Source organism: Rhinolophus sinicus, linkage group LG11 (genome assembly GCF_036562045.2).
Source record: "Rhinolophus sinicus isolate RSC01 linkage group LG11, ASM3656204v1, whole genome shotgun sequence".
NCBI classification, from domain to species: domain Eukaryota; kingdom Metazoa; phylum Chordata; class Mammalia; order Chiroptera; family Rhinolophidae; genus Rhinolophus; species Rhinolophus sinicus.
In genome coordinates, this window is record NC_133760.1 from 54,604,498 (window position 1) to 54,611,528 (window position 7,031).

Genomic DNA, 7,031 nt, shown 5'->3' on the forward strand with positions numbered 1-7,031 from the left:
ATGCAATAGAGTAATTCCACCAAAAAGACTACACCTTTTTGTAACAACTTCTTTTAACTAACTTCACATTAAAAAGGAAACGTAAAAAGGCTGTTTGTTCTAAAATGCCTAACAACAGAGGACTGGTTGAATAATTATAGCATATCTATAATTTAGAATATTAATCAGGCATTGAAAACCATGTTTTCAGGAAAGCAATACTACATATTTTTTTTCCATACATACATAAATTATATGTGAAAGGTCTAAAATCTTCATGGGAACAAGAAATGCCAAACTCAAATCGATATGTTACTTCTGGAGTGGGAAAAGGGAAAATGGGGATTGTTATACGTGTACTGTTTATTTTTTCAGCTGGGCGGTGGGTCCATGGGTGTTCATTATATGAGTTTCTATGCTTTCTGTATGCTCGAATTATTTCAAAATTTTAAAAACCATGTTTTGAAATTCTAATTGCATGACATGCTCGTGATAAAATATTAAAAAGTCAATCAGGCTATAAAATATACACACTATGATCACAATTTTATTTTAAAATAATGTATATATAGACATACACACACATATGTATGAATAGAAAAAAGTAAAAGACGCTATCTCTGGTGACTTTTATTTTCTTATGCTTTTTTTGCATTATCTGAATGCAGTCATATATTTATTTCATAACCTAAGAAGGGGTATTTTAAAATATTGTGGTCTCTAACGATGAATGGAGAAGTGCAGTGTACACTTTTGTTTTTTAAAATGCTATGAGTCCTACGTGAATATGTTCTTATTGCAAAGAGTCTGGCAGCTGTAATTACATGGAGTTGAGTAGGACGCCCCTCTCAATGTCGTCCCCTGTACTCCTGTCCCAGAGGTGACACAGTTCTGTGCACATTCTTCCAGTACCTTTCCATGCATTGTTCTTTGTATAGAAGTGCATATGCAGACAGCTCTCTTGTATTTACACAAATGGGATCATACTACCCATAGTATTTAATGATTTACTTTTCTCATTTTATACTGCATCTTGGGAGATTTAAAAATATCAGTATAGGTAGGTTTTCCTCACATTTTTAATTCAAAACTGTAATTTTATTTCATCTTATTTTAATAGCCGCATAGTATTTATAATCTACAAATATACATTTATAATATACTGTACCATAATTCATTTAATTGTACCCCTAATAATGGATATTAAGCCAGTTCCTAATTATTTCTATATTAGTAAATGTTTTAGTGACCATTCTTAATTTTATGTGCGTGAACAAGAATTTCTGTAAGAAGAATTCCTAGAAACGGCATCTGTAGGTCACAGAGTACACACATATTCAGTAAAGACAATTGCTGCCAAACTGCCTTCCTAAAATATTTTGTCACTTAATACTCCCAACACATATGAGTCTTGTTTCCTCAGATCCTTGCATTTCACTAACATCATATCTTGAAATATGCAAGTCTAACAAGAACGTTTGATAGATTTCCTGAATGAGCATGTATTCCTTTTATGAGAAAAATGTTTTAAAATTAAATCGAAAAGTTGCTTTTCAAGACTGAAAGCAAATACACCAAAATAGTTCCCTTTGGAAGATGGGCTATGGGCAACTTTCATTTCTTTTATAATCTGAAAAAAACAAAAAAACAAAAAAAAGGACAGCTCATTAAAAACAAGAATGTTATTGAAAAAAATACCAAAAAGAAAAAAAAGAAAAAAAAAACCCAAAGAAGAGAGAGAGAGGGAGAAAAATGTTATAAGTTTGTTGGGTAGAATAGAAGCGGTTTACACTTCAGAGCAGTGCTAGTTTGGGCATTTGGTACACACAAACAGTTACCTAAAATAAACAGAATCAGAGTGTATCCTTCAAAGTGTTATTAAAACACACATAATTATTACAGTCTGAAAGTCGAAGTGACTTAATACCTTAGAAAACATTTAATAATCTCCTCATTTTCTGCTAGAACCCAGCCTTCTTTAAAAGGAGATTGGGCTTATAAAATAACGTAAGGTATGAAAAACATTAAAATTATGGGCAAAATGAGTGTCTTTTTACTGAGAAGGTTTTGCCAGTGTGCACTGACTGTTACACTCTATTTCCTTTTGCATTTATGAGATGTAAACTATTGAGCAATTGCTCAGTCTTTTAAGATTATCCTAGCATAACCTTTGTATGAAAGTATTGTATTCAAAAAGTAACTTACAAGGTCAATGCAATTCCAGTGCAATGTTCTAAGTTCAGTGATTTTTTTTTTTTTTTGCAAAAATTTCACAGGTGAGAGATGTGTGACAATGCAAGAGCCATCAGCTATATCATTGATATATTGGCCTTAGTTTAAAGTGACTGCTTTTTTAAAACATATGGTTCCCAACTGAAGTTTTATCACTGCTGCTGTTTTTCTTCCCAAAAGATTATACACCAGTTTGATACATTTCATCAGTGGGAAAATATTTTCTCCTCAAGTTAGGAATGAATTTCTGCAGTTGGAAACGTTTCTTATATTAAAAATATTGAATCAGAACTGCTCTTCTTTTAATGGTAGGAAATACCTTTCATCAACAGTCACTAGAACACTAATTGCAAAGTGACAGGTCAATAGCTGCAGAAGAATAGAGGAATTACCTTACTTACTGGCCGGCCTGATGTCCTGCGCCAGCAGAGGCCACAATACCAGCATTGAGTGTGGGACGCCCGCTCGTCCCCTGGTGCAGGAAGACACAAGGTAGCATAGAGAACCTTGTAGTTCAAATCCACTGAGGACATACAAGAGTGGGGGGAAATCAGATTCAGGATCTTGTTGTTGGCAGGCTCTATTATCCAGAGAGTTCTTATCCCAAAGCTCCCCTACCCCATCCAGTAACTCAGGGATTCCTCTGTCAGAAACCCCATTGAGCCTGGTCCTGATTTCAGGGTCCTGGTGACACACTGCTTTTGAGATCCTAGATAATAATGACTCCAGAGGCCAATGGAACGGGCCATGCCTTCCAACCTTCCTTCTCTCTTTTCCTGGCTTTCCTCCTGCTTTCTTAAGGAATCTTTCTCTGGGTCCCTTTCCTCCCTCCCCCCATCTATGTTCCTGATCTGGTACAAGCAGGGCATGGACCAAAGCAAGCCTAAGGTAATGTCATTTGAATGACTACATGAACGGTCCTGGATGGCTCAGGCTTTTAAGCATTTATGCAAATATTTTAAACTGCTTCATGTTTACCTAATTCGACTGTTGTTTTTAGGTAATGAGTGTTTTAAGCTTACACACCAAAGGAAATAATTCTTAATTGTTTTCAATCTGCATTGCAGAGAATGCAAAAAGTGCTTCTTAATGGAAACATCCTGGGGTTCCGTGGGAAAACCTGGACTCACTTCATCCAGATCGTATGTGTTGTCAGAGAATTTGGACCCTCACTTCTTAGCCTTTGCGTTCTCAGCCTAAAGAGTACCGGTTTGTTGTCTGTATTTAGCAGACTCTTTTCTCTTTTCCCGCCCCAATCCCCATTTCTTAGTCCTTTTAGGTGCAATGATAAGAAATGCTTGTAGTATTTCCTTTTGTGGACGCCTCGGAGTTTTTTTGTTTTAAGTTGGATACCAGGACAATAATGTTTTTTGTTGTTTTGAGCCCTGAGACTTTATTTTCAAGCGACTGACTTCCTAGGTGCCTTTCCTTAGGCTTTGACTGATGACTCAAGGATCTTCTTTTTTCATGTAAAAAGGACTTATTTTATCCCTCAATAAGTTGTCTGACCTTTCCTATGAGCAAGTATCATTTCTCTGGAAGTAGGATCTTTTGGTGGGAGGAATGTCCAAACCAGTTCTTTGCTCCCCTGAGTGATCACCCCTTCTTTCTTTAAAAAACAAAACAAAAAAAACTTGGAGAGATAATTTATATACCATAAAGCTCACCTTTTTAAACTGTATAATTCAGTGGTTTTTAGTGTATTTATAGAGTTGTACAATCATCACCACAACCTAATTTTAGAGCGTTTTCATCATCCCCAAAAAGACCTTGAAATTTTAGGGGTCACTCTTCCTTCCTCCCCTCTCTCCCTACCCTGTAGCCCCCGGCAATGGCTAATCTACCTTCTGTCTCTATAGATTTGTACAGTTTAGACATTTCTTGTAAATGGCACCATACAGTATGTGGCCTTTTGTGTCTAGCTTCTTTCCCTTACCGTAATGTTTTTAAGGTTCATCCATGTTGTATCACGTATCAGTACTTTATTCTTATTTATTGTTGAACAATATTTTGCTGTGCTGATACATCACGTTTTGTTTATCCATTCATCAGTTGATGGACATTTGGGTTGTTTTTACTTTTTGGCTATTATGAATCTTGCGTCTGGGGGGTTGTAAAAAACTTTCCTCTACCTCCAAGCTTCTTCTGGATGCTTTAGTTATCAAATACACGAGACAGAGTAATAAGAGAAAATAATCAAATTTAATTCCATATGTATGTATGAGAACTCCGCATGCACGAGAGAGTCAGAGACCCCACATACATGAGAGGTTCAAAGACAGAAAGGGAATATGGGTATATATGACTTTCCTGAGCTAGGGAAGAGGTAAGGTGCCTTGGGGCATCAAAGGGTCATTGCAGGATGATCAGAGCAGATGTTTAGGAATTTGGTCAAAGAGGTTATCTATGATAATCTCCCATTACGGGCAAGACCCTCAATTCAAATTCTTCTAGGTAGTTAAGGGAGGGGCAGAAGTTTCTCTTGAGCCTGTCTCTAAATTTGCCTTTAGCTCAAAACAATCTGCATATCACAGAGGCACATCTTGGGGTGCATCTTTCTGAACCCTCACATTGCTGTGAATATTCATGTACAAGTTTTTGCATAGACATATTTTTATTTCTCTTGGGTATATTCCTAGGAGTGCAATTGCTGGCTCATATGATGACTCTTCTGTTTAACATTTTGCAGAGCCGTCAGACTGTTTTCCATTTTAAACTTCACCTGCAATGCATGAGGGTTCCAATTTCTCTGTATCCTTCTAACACTCAGTCTGATTGTAGCCATCCTAGTGGGTGGGAAGTAGTATTTCATTGTGGTTTTGATTTGCATTTCCTTAATGACAATAGAGTTAAGCATCTTTCATGTGCTTATTAGCCATTTACTTACCTACTTTGGAGAAATGTCTATTCAGATCTTTTACCCATTTTTTTTTTTTTTTTTGACAGGGAATACTTTGTTCGAACCCATCAGAGAAGTGCACAGGTTGGGTCTATAACAAAGCTTCCTGTTTTAAAGCATAGGCCAGTGATTGTATGTGACAGTATACAGAGCTACATGCAAATTAACTGATCAGACCACAGCTTCTCAATGTTTAATACAGAATAAGCTTCCCTGTCCAAGCAGCACCTTGTGACATATTAACTTCAGTGTCCCTCTCCTCCTTCCTCACTGTATCCTTCCACAGGCTCCACACCAACTTCCCTATAATCCTTCTCAAGGGCAGCCATGTCCTCATGGGCCTCGGAAACCTCTCCATCCTCCATGCCCTCACCCACGTACCCGTGAACAAAGGCACGCCTGGCATCCGTCAGGTCAGACTCGGGGTCCAGGCGCGCCCAGGCCTCAGCACCAGCTGTGGTGTTGCTCGGCGTGCACACAGCTCGCTGTGCTTTGGACAGGTCTCCAGCACATACCTAGCGGGAGGCTGGGAATTAATGCCAACTTTGAAGCCAGCGGGGCACCAGTCCACACTCTGGCCATTACTCTTGGTCTTGATGGTGGCAATGGTGGCATTGACGTCTTCGGGAACCACGTCACCACGGTACAACAGACAGTAAGCCATGTATTTACTGTGGCGAGGGTCCCATTTACCCATCCGGTGGGCTGGCTCAAAGCACGCATGGGTGATCTCTGCTGCACAGAGCTGCTCCTGGTGGGCTTTCTCAGCAGAGATGACAGGGGCACGCACCTGTGCCCAGGCAGAGGTGGATGCGGGGATAGGGCCCCAGGTTGGTCTGGAATTTGGTCAGGTCCACATTGGGGGCTGCATCAAATCTGAGGGCAGCAGTGATGGAGGACACAAGGTGACATGTCAGCCCGTTCAGGTTAGTATAGGTTGGTCACTCAGCCTATCCTACGTTTGGGTTGTGTACGACAAAGTACAGAAACCTGAGCTTTCCACCACAGATGTCGTAGATGGCATCATTGTGGACCGTGAAGGCACAATCAGAGTGCTCCGGGGTGGGGTGGGTGCCGAGGATGGAGTTGGAGGGCTCGACCACAGCTGTAGAAACCTGGGAGCTGGGTAAATGGAGAACTCCAGCTTGGACTTCTTGCCGTAATCGACAGAGACATTCCATCAGCAGGAAGGTGAACCCAGAACCAGCTCCCCCACCAAAGCTGTGGAAAACCAGGAAGCCCTGAAGACCTGTGCACTGGTCGGCCAGTGTTCAAATTCAGTCCAAGACAAGGTCAGTGATCTCCTTGCCAATGGTGTAGCGTCCGCGGGCGTAGTTACTGGCAGCATCTTCCTTGCCTGTGATGAGCTGCTCGGGGCAGAAGAGCTGGCCGTAGGCGCCAGTGTGAACTTCATCAATGACCGTGGGTTCCAGGTCTACAAACACTGCCCCGGGCACGTGCTTGCCAGCACCTTGCTCACTGAAGAAGGTGTTGAAAGACTCATCTCCTGCCTCAGTGGTCTTGTCACTTGGCATCTGGCCATCGGGCTGGATGCCATGTTCCAGTCAGGAGAGCTCCCAGCAGGCATTGCCCGTCTGGACACCAGCCTGGTCCACGTGAGATGCACTCACGCGTGGTCACTGCTTTGGGGCTCCTGGGCAATGGCTGAGAGGTAGAGGTTGTTGCTTCCTACAGCATGCCTCTTAGGCGGTCGATAAAAGAGAACATGCCTCGTTCACCCATTTTTAATGGGATATTTGTCTTTTTACTGTTCGTTATATATTCTGGATATACCTCTTCCTTCTTAATAAACTCTTTTCAAGTGGCTTGCTGGACAGGACATTCTGTTTCCCTCCTTCATTCCTCACCCCGCTTCAGTCTTCTTTGTGGGTTCATCTCTACTCCCTGGTCCTTTTTTTGT

General features: G+C 40.9%; 1 pseudogene across 1 annotated transcript; it reads right to left on the minus strand.

Moving 5' to 3' along the window:
- Positions 1 to 5,355: 5,355 nt before the first annotated feature.
- Positions 5,356 to 6,712, minus strand: LOC109451264 (tubulin alpha-1B chain; annotated as a pseudogene). The gene has a single exon (XR_002137957.2). The product of XR_002137957.2 is annotated as a tubulin alpha-1B chain (transcript).
- Positions 6,713 to 7,031: the final 319 nt, after the last annotated feature.